Source organism: Cupressus sempervirens, chromosome 8 (assembly GCF_028749045.1).
Source record: "Cupressus sempervirens isolate cs-2001-9-10 chromosome 8, ASM2874904v1, whole genome shotgun sequence".
In the NCBI taxonomy this organism is placed as follows: domain Eukaryota; kingdom Viridiplantae; phylum Streptophyta; class Pinopsida; order Cupressales; family Cupressaceae; genus Cupressus; species Cupressus sempervirens.
This window is the reverse complement of record NC_143125.1, coordinates 593,014,094-593,028,060: the sequence shown is the minus strand read 5'-3', so window position 1 is coordinate 593,028,060 and position 13,967 is coordinate 593,014,094. Positions and strand designations below refer to the sequence as shown.

General features: G+C 34.1%; 1 long non-coding RNA gene across 2 annotated transcripts; it reads left to right on the top strand.

Moving 5' to 3' along the window:
- The first annotated feature begins 11,942 nt into the window (after positions 1 to 11,942).
- LOC149543829 (uncharacterized) lies at positions 11,943 to 12,601 on the top strand. 2 transcript variants are annotated; one of them, XR_016355695.1, is made up of 2 exons: positions 11,943 to 12,004; positions 12,160 to 12,601. It is a non-coding gene; the product is annotated as an uncharacterized LOC149543829 (long non-coding RNA). The 2 variants fall into 2 exon arrangements; XR_016355696.1 differs by having other exon boundaries at positions 11,943 to 12,057.
- The last annotated feature ends 1,366 nt before the right edge of the window (positions 12,602 to 13,967 follow it).

Sequence of the window (13,967 nt, the reverse complement as noted above, 5' to 3'; positions counted from 1 at the left end):
AGTTGATTCCTCCACGAAAAAATGAATTGTTGGGTCGTTGGTGAATTCCCCCATACCGCATGCAAATGTAACATTGAAACTTGGCAAACATGGCATCCATTACCATTACTTGGTTAGTTACGTGAAAGGAAAATACCACCTGGAAAAAACTCAAATGCAAAGTTTACTTGGCGATTACAAGGAGTAACAATCCAGGAAACTCGACAAAGCTAGGCGATTGGGCCACCATGGAATGGCTCACAAATCACCAAAAAAAACACCATGAAAATCTGAAATTCACAAAAATACAAATTTTTTCCACTATATTATACCTTGAAATGATCTCATTAATATTCCCTTTAAATAGAGGGATTTTACTTGGAACAACAAGAGGTCAAGTTTTGTTAACATTGCTGAAAAAATTGATAGGTTCCTTCTAGGGGGGGATTGGATGAGAGTGGATTGGTCGGTTGACGTTGAAATTCTACCTATTTATGGTTCAAACCACTTCCCTATTAGCCTAATAATTCAGGAAGAATGTGCTCCTAACCACTGTTAATTCAAATTTGAAACTATGTGGCTAAGGGCAGATGAGTTTAAGGAGATGGTTGAAAAATGGTGGGTCAAGGCCCCAGAATGGGAAGGGAATAAGGCTTTCAAAATTTTCAAGAAGCTACAACATATAAAAGATAAGTTGAAGGTTTGGAGTAGAGAGTCTTTCCAAACTATTTTTAAAAGAAAAGGTGAATTGGAAGAAGCTCTTAAAACTTTGAATGAATGAATTATTCAACAAGGGATGAAGGAGGAGGATTTCCAAGAAGAAAAGAGGTTGAAAAAAGACTATGATGAAATCGTTCTGAGAGAAGAAGCATTTTGGAGATAGAAATTTAGAGAAACTTGGTTGAAAGAAGGGGATAGGAATACAAAGTTTTTCCATAATTTAGTTAAAATAAGAAAAGCTCATAATAAGATTTTCTCTATCAAGAATGTGGAAGGAGAGGTGATAAATGATCCAAAGATGATTAAGAAAGAAGCGGTAGACTTTTTCAAAGGAAGAGGAAGAATGGAGGATGGGGGGGGGAGGCTTTAGCAGAGGAGGTTTTGGAGTGCATTATGGGGTGTGTTACAGAAAGGAAGAATTTAATGTTAAATGCTGAAGTCTCAAGATAGGAGGTTAAAAAAGCTTTATGGGGTTTAGGAAAGGATAAAAGTCTAGGGCCAGATGACTTTATAGGTAGTTTTTTTAGACTAATATGGGATTATATAGAAGAGGAAATTTGGGGGATGGTTGAAGAGTCTAGGTGTGGGGGTTTGTTCTAAAATATTTGAATAATACTTTTATTTCATTAGTTCCAAAAAAAGATGAGTGCAGAACCTTTGAAGATTTTAGACCAATTTCTTTGTGCAACATCTATATAAAATCATTTTGAAGGTAATTGCCAATAGGCTAAAGAAGGTTCTTAATGATGTCATATCATAGGAACAAAGTGGATTTTCTCTAGGGAGATCCATTTTTGAAGGAGTGATTATTGCTCATGAAATGATTCACTCAATAAGAATAAACAAACTAAGCAAAATGATGGTAAAACTGGATATTAGGCGAGCATAGGATGAGGTAAATAGAAATATTTTGTTCAATGTTCTAAAAAAATTTGGGTTTAATGAGGAATGGATAAGGTGGGTGAAGGGTTGTCTAAGCTCTATAAGATTCTCGATGTTGGTAAATGGAAGTCTCCAAGGTTTCTTTGAATTAAAAAAAGGGATTAGGCAAGGGTACCCTTTATCCCCTTTCCTCTTTATAATTTTGGTAGAAGTGTTAGGGAGGCTGATTAGAGAAAAAAGAGTGAGAGCTTTATGGGAAGGGGTGAAAGTGGCTAGGGGAGTGGACCCAATTTCACATTTGCGGTTTGTGGATGACACTTTCTTAACTGGTGAAGCTTCAGAGCAGGAAGCAAGACTGATGAAAATGACTTTAGAAATCTATGGAAAAGTTTCAAGACAAAAGATTAATTGGGAAAAGTTTGATTTTTTTTTTCAACACTTCTTTTAATAAAATAATAACAATTGGTAGAATTGTGAATATCAAACAGGGATGTCTACCAAGCAGGTATTTGGGGATCCCTTTATTTCAAGGGTGAAATAGAAGTGAAGTATCGAAGGGTCTGGCTGAAAAATGCTTCAGGAAGATGGATGGGTGGAAGGGTAAATGGTTGTCTTTTGCAGGAAGAATTTTGATGCTAAAATCGGTGGTCTCAATGGTGCATATTTTCTCTATGATGTGTTTAAAAGTCCCGAAGAAGATGATTAATTTAGTGGAAAAGCATATGAGGAAATTCTTTTGGAGTAGTGCAAGGGAGGAGAAAAAATGGCCATTACTTAAGTGGGAAAAAAATTGTAGACCAAATTTTTTTGGAGGAGTTGCCATTAGAGATTGGAACACTATGAACATTTCCCTAGGGGCTAAGTTGGTTTGGAAAATGGAAAATAATGGAGATCAAATGTGGATTAGGATGCTCAAGGCCAAATATTTAGACTTTAATGAGAACATAAGGATTTTAACAATTCAAAATCTGACTAGAGGTTTAACAATCTAGAACTTTATTCTATCATGCAGGCATGTCTGACTAGAGGTTTAACAATCTATAACTTTATTCTATCATGCAGGCATGTAATAATAGATCATATTCCATGGGTCATAAGGGATGGTAATCATGCAAATTTCTGGGAGGACTCCTGGAATGGTAAGAAATATTTAGATGACAAGGGAGTGGATAGAGAGCTGAAACATAAACTATGTGATTTATGGAGTAAGAAAGTTAGAAACTATGTTGTGGAAATAGAGGGAATCTTTGGTAAAGGTGGGAGTGGAAATATTGGAGAGTTGAAAGTCTCTCTGAAGGACAACAATAATCTTTGAGGGAGATTTTCAATAGAAGAAAGGTTTGCATCATGAATAGAGAAGATAGGATAAGTTAGTGTGCGACAACATCTAGTAAGTTTTCAGTAAAAATTGGTTATGAAATTATTGACAATAATGAGGAAGTGTGTTTTGAAGCTGGGGATTTATGTTGGAGTAAAGAAATACTCCCAAAAGTGGGAACTTTCTCATGGCTAGCAATACAAGGCAAAATCCTAATAGGAGATAGAAGAAGGAAATTCGGCTTTTAGGGTCCTACAAAATGTGTTATGTGTGGAAGCGAGGTGGAAAGTGCTAATCATTTGTTGTTGAATTGTGACTTTGCAGCTAATTATTGGAGTTTTCTTCAGGGAAAATTGGGGTGGTTTCGATCTTGGAGTCCCTCTCTTAGGGCTTTCTTTATTTTGTGGCCAAGAATGCGAAGGAGAAACTTGTTTGAATGTATATGGCTAGTGAGCCCCTCAGTTTTCATATGGGAAGTATGGAAGGAAAGGAATAGAAGGACTTTTCAAGGATTGATAGAGATAATCAACCAACCATTGAAAAGGATAGATCATTCAATTAAAGAAGCTGTAAGTGTTGCACTATGTCAAAAAGTGTGTTTATGAGTTATGATAGAGCAATTTAGAAAAAGTGACCTGGGATAAAAATTGGGGTTGCAGGAGCGAAGGGGAAATTTCCTTCTAAGGAAAATAAGAGGGAAGGTGCAAAATGGGAAGCTCTAGTAGAAGGTTGGATAAAAGGAAATTTTGATGGGGCATCAAAGGGAAACCCCAAAAAATTAGGTGCAGGATGCATCATTAAGGATCATTTAGGGGTGACTTTGGTCTTCAAATCTTTAAGATTACTAGATGGAACAAATAATGAATCAGAGTTTTAGGCTGCACTTTTGGCAATAAAATGTGTGAAAAGGGTAGGAGGAGGTAAAGCAATTTTAGAGCGTGACTCAATGGTTGTAGTGCAAGCTATAAGAAACAACTCAATTTTTGCATGGCACTTATGAAATTTTTTGATGTGTATAAATGAAGAGTTAAATGCCTTTGAGGAATTTCAAATCTATCATGTCTATAGAGAAGTTAACAGAGAAGCGGAAACCCTTTCAAAATGGGTAGTAGGTTTAGTGGAGGATGGAATGTCAATTTTTGAAATATGTATCCATTTGGATGGAATTGGTGAAAATGATTAAGGCTTTTATTAGTTATTGTGTTTTTAGAATAGCTGTGAATGTAAGGTGACTGACATCATAAAGGACTGTCAGTAAAACCAAGATGAACAAATTTGGGTGATTTGTAATTAATGTTTTCATCATTAGAGGGTGTGCAAGAAGAAAAAAAACCATGATTTTTTTGAGTGACGATGGGATGTTTTACAAGAAACAAAACTATTGATAGGCTCTATATAGTGGAGTAAAAAAGGCCTTTTTAATAGTTTGAATAGTAAATCAAATAGAGTTGAAAGTGATTGAATAGATAGGAAGAATGGAAGTGAATTTTACCTTTAAAACAAATAGGCAGCATAAAGATCTATTTGTCTTGATGCAGGATACGAGGTTGAAATTGTTGCTCAAGTGCCCATCGCAAGGTGTGGTAGATGTTATGAAGGAGATGGTGGGGGAGTTATTTCAAAACTCTTCTCACCATTGGAAGATCAATGCTGATATAATGATGATAGTAATGGCGTAGGGCTTGGAACTGGCCTTTCCCATGGAAGAGGTCAAATGGGTAATGAAGAGGTTATTTTCAGCAAACTTGATTGTAGGAATTGACTCCCTACTAGAGTGGGCATGGCCGGGGAAGGGTTTTGACTATAGTGAATGCTTTGAGAATATAGAGGAGGGCAGGAAACTTGGAAAGTTTGGGTTTCTTTGGTGGCCAACAGGGATTGACAAAGATTCTTATAATGCTAAGATCAAAGTGGCTTGGGCCAAGCTAGTGGAGGAAATTGGTAAATTTAATGAAAATAAGGGAAGGAAGGTTTTGGGTTTCCTTATTACCCATCTGAAGCAGTGGAGAAGTGCGGGTGAGAGGAGGAGATGAAGGGTGGTGCAGGTCAAATTTCCAATAAGAGTGGAGGAGTGATGAGATAAGATGGCAATTAGAGGTACTAAATTTTGTCTGGGTTATTTTTGGTTTTTTCCAACTCATAAATGACGACAAGGAACCTGATTAAGGGAAAGTTTTCAACAATATATTCTGCAACTCAGCTTTGGGATTGTCCCATTTTGCGTAGCTTTTGGGAGATGAAGATCAACAAGGAATAGGGTGACTTTAAAAAAAAAATTTTTTTTTTTAGAGGAAGAAGAAGCAAAGACTTGGTGAAATGCAGAGAAGCCTCATGGAAGAGGAGGAGATGTGTGCGAGCTGCAAGGGGCGGTAATGGGGAAAGAAATGATGGACAAATGGTGGAAAGTTTTTAGTTTTTTTGTAAAGCAAAGATGAAATAGTAAAAAATGTATATGAAAGTGAGGAGTTAGGGGTATAGGTGTATAAAGCTTTAGAAAGATTTGATAGGAGACTTTTAAAGGATTTTGTATATGTGAATGTAAGGTTAATCCTTAAGTGCCTAATTTTGATATGATGTAAAAAATGTTATTTTAATAAAATAAAAACTAGTAGCGACCAAAAAAATAAAATTATATACCATTATAATTTCTAATTTTAAAGGACTTGCACTTATTCATTATATTTGACTATGTAGTCGTGATAACATCATCAACATTTACTACATTTGAATGTTAAAATGTTTTCTTTATTGTCTGTGAATTTGTTCTTGGCTATGGACATTACATATATTTCTCAAATAGATAGAGAATTACATAGAAGAGTATTATGTTCAAAGCCAAAAACAAAATGAAAGTAGGTGTTTTGTTCACAGAGAAAAGTATAACCAAGAGAGACCATAATTCAACTCCCAATACTATTTCAAGAAATTTCATTATCTTCTGAGAATTTACCACAGTGACTTGTGATCAACTTGATTGATTCTCGATGTAAGACTAAAATTTAAAAAGAAAAAATGTCTCCCTCACATGTGTCAACCCTAGCACATGAATATATTCACTTCAACATACCACTCAAAAGCTCATTATGGCTCAATGTGAAATGGAAAAAGAGATTTATTTTACATATTCAGTCCTACATCTTTCTCTTCAAATTCTCCATGTGGTTCAATAAAGGAGGAATTTAAAAGAGTTGTATAAATAAAATTATTAATTCACATAAGTTGAAAGAAATAAATGAGAATTCATGTAATATGCAAGAGTAGGCATGGACAAGATTATGTCTCTATCTACAAGGGAACTTTATATGATTTTGCTTTAATTAGAATAAGACATTGTTGCAACTATCTTAAATTAGTAAATTACAATATGATCCATCACAACTATAACTATAATAGTTGACCTTTTCAATGCATTCTTAATTTCCATATGGTCCTCACAACTAGGTAATGGAGTAGAGAATGCATTATTTGTAAACTGTGTGATTTCTATAGAAGAAACTTGTGTGTTGAAAAAAGATCAAAACATTCCAAATTGACAAGATTGTTAGCCTTCCATGTCAAATGCAATTGATGAAATTACTACTAGTTTGCAGTAGTAAAAGACATAGTTAGCTAAATTTAGATATGTACACATTATTGAAATGCAAATGAGTAGATATATATTGTACTAGATTTTTTCAACTCACAGAAAATGGAGCCTAATCTTATACATCATAAGTATTTACTTATGGCAATTTTCATGTTGTAATAGTTAATTCATCCATTTAAGATGTGCCATCTTCTAATATCTGCCACAAGATCAATGCTAGGTGACATGTCACTATTTGCAAATTCAAATAAATAATGGTATGAGTAATGATTTTTTATGGTTTTAGTTGCTAGGGTTCCTATGTAATCATCATACCATTTTCCTACAATCTCTATATTGTCATGTCTTATAATCCATTCAATTAAAAGAGTTGGATATGATATGAGAAGGTTTATTATGCATACAAGCGTGTCGCCTTCAATAGTAGATAGCTAACAACACAATGTTTTACATGTTGGATTGAAAAAGGTAGTCAATTCTTCTGCGGTGTGATTTCTATGAGGGAAATGGAGTATAATATATTGAAAATGAATTATGATTATTGTTGGAAATACAATAGAGAAAGTAAACTTTGAGGAGGTGGGTGGGGGGGGCGCGGTGGTTGAATTAGTCCTTCAAAATTTTAACCATAAATTCATTCACCACACATCCATCTCACAATTTGCATGTAAACTGAAATAGCTAGCTAAACATATCCATCCATAGCATAAAATAAAATAACTTTCAACACATGTATGCCACAAGATATTTGGTTACCTAGAAACCAAACTGGGGTGGTGATGACACCCACAAATCTCCACTACTGTAGTAATAAAGTTTATCCAATGAAAGATACAATGTTTGATTGTAAACTATGATCTACCCTGTGTAAGGTCTGCCCTGTTAAAGGCTTACAAGATTGTTATATCTTACCCTATTAAAGGATTTGAACACCTTGTTAGAAGTGTGCCTGATTAAAGGACTTTAACTTATGATGAAGTAAGCACCATGTTAAAGGATTTACAATAGCCTATTAGGACTACTCTGTTAAAATATTTAACTGATTCACCTGTTAGAATGTCTCATCAATGATCCTTTAGTTAGCACTCTAATGCTAAATAAGAGATCACATCTTTCTTGATTTGTACTTGATCCTCTCTAACTAGATATATCAATTATGTCCTCTAATCCCTTTCCTCTATTCTTCTCCAACTAATTCTCCAATGTATCTTAATTCACAAGTCCTTAGCCACCATGAATTCTCTATTTGCACATGCAAACTTCTCTCTTCATACATTCCACTCTTTTTCATACACATATTGTTTAGGGTTTGTCCTCCTTAATAAGACCTAGGTGACTTAGGGTTAGGGATGAATCAATGATTGTGATTCACCCATTTTGCCACTTAAAACATTCCTTAAATTGATTGGTTTCATGCACTACATAGGGATCCTTAATATAGATTCATCCTTATCATCTAGAGTCACAAAAAATCCTTAAGTTGGCTCACAAATGGTTTACATAGAATTGTATGTCATTACAAACAACTATGTCCAAAACTATTTACTTGACACTTGAAGTGACTGATGCTCGACATCCACTATCTCTTCTATGCTGTAACTTGGCCTCTGAATGACTCAGCATCCATTGATCATTTGGCATATAAATGAATTAACACTTACTATCTACTCGACACTTGAGTGACTCAACACTTACTAGTTACTCAACATATACTGTATATATCTTCACTTGGCATACTCTATCTGACAACTTATGCTCAGTATATATTACTTGTTTGAAATGAACTAAGAAAATGACTTAAGTGTATTGTCACTCATATGTCAAAACTAATATGAGATTAACTATCTCCCCCTTTGACATGAGTGGAAAAAATACTTGGTCATGCATGAATATCCTTAGCTCTTGAGCATAACTCAGATAATATCCATATAGTACTTGACTTACATACAAAATTTAAAAACTTCAAAACTTTGCAAAACTTATGACTTATCAGTCATACCTCAAATTTCTATAACTCCCCCTGAGTTGATTGTTATGTTTTGAATCTAAAACTAATACTCCTGTTGAGTAGATCTCTTGTGTTGGCTCTATTTCTGTAGACTCTATTTCTATTTGATCTCCCCCAAAATTCATTCTCTCCTTGCATGCATACTCCCCCTTTCTTTTATTCTCCCCCCTTTCTTTTATTCTCTCCCCCTTTTGACACATGTCATGGGTGGTATATGAATTATGTGTTTGTCCAAGAAATATTTATGGACCTCCATTATAATTTTTAGCTATGCATCGTAGTTGTCACATGCTACCTTTAGAGATTTTATCTGTATGTCTAACTCGATAGCAAGGGTGACTAAGCCTTCGTGTGTAGAAAGATGGGGATCTTTCTTCAACAATAGGCTAGTTCCTTGTGTAATACCTCCATGTGAGGGATTCACATGGACTTGATGTTGATTAGTGTGGCCCTAATATTTGCATCTTGAGCATGTAAAACTACTAACTAACCTTGTGCTGATAATAATTTCCTAAAATGAGATTGAATTTGACTAGGATATTGTTGTAAAATGTTACCTATTTTCTTCAAATCTCCCTCTAGATGGACAATATGTCTCTGCACTTCATGTGTGAATAGGGGAACATCACACAACTTGGTGTAAAGAGAGAAAATATTCTCCAACATCTTCTTCACACCCTCAATCTTGGTTACTAACTCAACCCGGTGTAGTGCAATGCACTAGATATTTGTTCATCCACCTTTGTTTGAAATTTCTTCTTAGACCATTCCAGTAGTTTGACATTGGAATCTAGGTCTTTATTATTCATCTTTTCTACAATATTTTCCAACTACTCAATGATTGGCTTGGCTTCATTAGGTGCAGGTAGGCTGAATTCACCAAGAAATATGTCCTTGATTTCATGAAGTTTTTGTTTCTCTCTAAGCTCCCTTTTGAGAAATTCTTGTTGTTTCTTCCTTGCTAGAGCATACTGCAATATGCTCATTTGTTCTATCGTGATTGATGTAAGATCATACTTTGGTAACTCAATCACCTCATTTAAGTTGATATCACCATAGGATGTCACCTCATAAACCTTAGATGTGCTAGGACTAAGCCTTGATGGTTGCAATGGTGTGGCTTCAGTACTCAGCCTATGAAGTGTGTGACTAGGAGTAGGAGTAGTAGTATCTAGTAAGGTAACCAATATCTGTATTACTATCATTTCCTCTAGTTTTATAGTCAAGACTAAATCTTTAGTCCTATCCTTCTCCTTATCTTGAGATTCTACTCCACCTTGTGCTTATGGTGTAGGTGCAGGGCTCGCTTCCTGATCTATTTGGATTGGTGTCCTTTCTTTCTCAATTATTGTAATTATTGGTACTAAAACATTTTGTACCTTAGTGCTAAAATGTGAGGACATTGTGTGTTTCCTTTGATGTACTAAAATAGACATTGTAGGTTTCACTTTTGTAGATTTAGAGGGGGCAATGGATAATGCTTGTGTTTTCTCCCCTACAGATGCCAAATTTGCCTTCTCAATCTCATCCACACTCACCAACATAGGATGATTGCATAGTTGTGTCTTGGTGGTGGAATCAATCAGTATCTTCTACATATCCTTCTCTGTTAGGGGATTAATTTTCTAAATGGTAGTGTCAGACACATCCTTAACCTTTACTATATTTTTTTGTGGACTGACACTCAACATCTGTACTTCTTGTACACTTTTGTTTTGTTGTTGCTCTTCCTCATCTATTACCTCTGTAGTCCCATGTACTTCCATTATAGATTCTTCATTAATTACTTCAATTACCTTTTCTTCTTTTTTTCTTCACCTACTTCCTTAGGTGCTTTCTCAATAGCCTTTTGTATTTTTAGCCCTATTGTCAATCAGGATTGCACCTATAGCGAGATTCAAAATCTAGCCATCTTGCTGAAACATGGAAACTCTCTTGGGTGGTGGGTTGTCCTAAAATGAGAGATGGATCTCTGAAAGCTAGGCTGGTTCCTAAGTTGTGATCACCTAATCCTAAAGTATATGTGAGATAAGGGTAAGAAATGAATAACAAGTAATGAAAGCTAATCTAAATGAGGTGATACACCAATGGTTTTGAATGTAACTTTAATCAAATCAACATGAATTATGAAAGACAATTGATTCACAATACTCAGACAAACACGTAACCACAAAAGTGTTTCTATGCAAGGACCGAGATCTTCTGCTTTGAAAGGGATATCTAAGTTTCACCAATTTTCTACAAAAAGAACAATGATCACAAACATAGACCTATAATCATACGTATCAATATTCAAATATGCAATAAAGAACATAACTAAAATGAAGGTGAACACAACATTAAAGTAAAGAATTCACAAAATTGCACCAAAATCAATGAGAAGGAACTGTTGAATCTCTATAACCAATGCTGAAAAAATCTCTACTACAAAATTGATCTTACAATCAACTCAAAATCTGCAATGTGGAAAAATCTGAATACGAAAGAAGATCTCTCATAATGAGGTGAATGTACAATATATAGAAAAAATAACCCTAACTCAAATTCCAAGATCATGCCTAGAAAAAATCATCCAAAAATGATGAAAACTATGAAGAAGCCTCTAAAAACTACTCTCAAACACCTACCCAACTGATAGATAACTTAAAAATTGTCTCTAGCTCCTAAAAATCATGCACAAAAACCCAAACTCGGATGCATTAAGTAACACACAAATATAGCATGTAAAACTCCTCATAATTATGCAATATATGTATAAAATAGGCTCTCAATAAGAACTGCATGCATAACTGCCCTTAACTGCTCCATAAACTGCTAAAAATAGCACTCTATAACCCCATCACTGCATGAGAAACTGGAACTGTCCTTAGCCTCCAAAAATAGCTCCTTACTTAGGTGCTAACTGAATATCCTTTCTTGGGGTTCAAAATTAGTTTCCCACTATCGCCTCCTTGCATTTAGGCATTAAAAATATTTAAAACTCTTATAATTTCCTTTAATTAATTAATAAAATCAATGGTCTTATAATTACGACCACTTGATATATTAATTTTACAATCATAGCTCATTTCATTATATTTATTTAATATTATTGTGTTTATTATTATATTTTATCATTTTTATAAACACGTTAATATTAAATAAATATTATAAAGGAAATTTTTCTTATAATTCTTTTATTTATATTAATATTAATATGTTTTAATAATTAATGTTTTATTTGTTAATTTTAAAACATATTAGTATTAATAAAAATAAAAAGGAAATCATGAAATATAATTTTTATTAGTTGAATATGTATAAAATGACTAATATAAAATATCATTCATTATATACACATACAACTAAATAAAAATAGAGTTTTTAAAAAATGCCTAAACTCTACATGTCTTGGACCCGAAATTTTATATAATATAGCAAAGGAAAAATGAAAAATGTATGAAAGGTAAAAGGCACTTTGTTTTTTGTTATTTGGTTGATATTCAACTCACGCAATGAAGGGAAGATGAAGGTTATCAAACCCTAGCCGCTATGGAGATTGGACTATGATTTAGCTCTTTGCTAGTGTGATTTTTTTTGATATTTCATGGCTATAGACGTTTTCATCTACTCTCTCTATTAGCAGTGGTCATTTTTATGATGAGTTTACTTGCCGTATGGCCGTAGATTTCATTCTTGATGGTGCATTTTTTGGACTCGAGTTGAGGAGCCATTCTTCCTTTGCTGGGCATGATTTATATGCCATTTTGGTTGAACAATAGCCTGCAGATTTTCTTGATCACTGGTCTTATCCTTCTAGGCATGATTTTTTTTTTGTGGGTCTAAACTTGTGTGAGTTTCTTGGATGCCATATTTTCCTTGCTAGGCATTACTATTTTGTTGTAGGTTCTATTTGGCCATGGATGGCTTCTTTCTTTGCGGGTTTTATTGTGCATTTGCTATGAGACTTATTTCCTTTTTTGTTGGAGCTCGGATCTGAATATTTGGATACCATGTTTTTATATTTTCTTCAATACTGCAGCTATATAAGGTATGGGTTTACATTTTTAGCTACGTAAAGCACCATATTTCTTTAAACGAAATCAAATTCCTGTTGTATTGTATTTGAGTTTGGCCTTTCCTTCATATACTGTTGTGGTTGAATATTATGTGCTTACTAGGTTATTGGATTATTTGGCTAGAACTATTTAATATTGTTTTTCCTTCACTAATAATTACTTCTGGGCATGAAAAATGATTGTATTTTTCCATCAAGAAGCCACTTCAAATTTACTTAATGTTTTGTAACTGTACCTTTAATCACACAAAGATAGTTGTTGCTGTAGCTTCCTCATGATATTTGATTCTAATTTTTATTCTCTTCATCTTGCTCTTGGTTATACTATAGCACTGGGTTTAGTTACATGTTTTTTGTGAAATATGATTTAGCAAGGTTTCAGCAGCATGCATATAGATTGGATTCTTTATCCAATGCCCAAACATAGTATAAGCAATCAGTCTCACCTCCTCGTATTCAGCTACTATTACTGGAGCTTGCTATCTTGAGTAATGCCTTGTACATCTTTGGTAAGCTAAATGCCCCTAGCATCTCTTTTTAAGATATATACAAAGTTTATACAATGATATTGCTTCAGATTAAATGGAGTCTTCAGAATTTCTTCAAAGGCAACTAATGAAATATTATCTTTATCCATCCGTTGCCAAGCATCCCATATAGATTATACAAAATTCCTTGAAAAAACTTCTTGTTCAAACAATCAATTATTTCCTTTTATCTCATTATCTCCTATCAACAAGAACTCACTTCCACTAATGTATCCTTATATCTTTACTAGTTTGTTCGACAATATGCATTAATGATTTTCTTGATATTGATGCCCCTATTTATGCACATTATATTTTCTGTAGCACATTTCTCTCTTTTCTTAGCATTTTTTTAATAAGTAATTTGTCTCTTTACATTTTGAAAGCTGACTTTGCCATGTCGTGGTGGAAATGCTTTAAATGCTCTGCCATCTTTATTCCCTTTTCTTGTTGATTTGAAACTCATAATTCATTAATCTTTGTTGAACCCAATATGATTGATTGCATCTTTAATTTTTTTCTCTATATGCTAAAATTCCTCTGTTATAGCTAAATTGCTTATGCTCTGACTCATAAATTTTTGAATGATAGCAAACAACTTATTTGCTGATCTAAACTTCATTATGAAAATACTAGAAGTATACTTGCAAAGATCCTTGAAATTCCTTTAGCTTGTAGACTTTAAAATTCTATATGGCCTCCATGATTTGATTGAAAGGTTTCATACTTGTACTACATGAATGTCCCTTTAACAATCTCCTCTTGTCTTCAACTTCCTGCTATGGTTCAACTAGAAGGTCTCATACTTGTAGTTTACATATGCCCCCTCAATAGTCTCCCCATTTTTTTAGTCTTTGACGCTACATGATTTGACCAGAAGGTTTCATGCT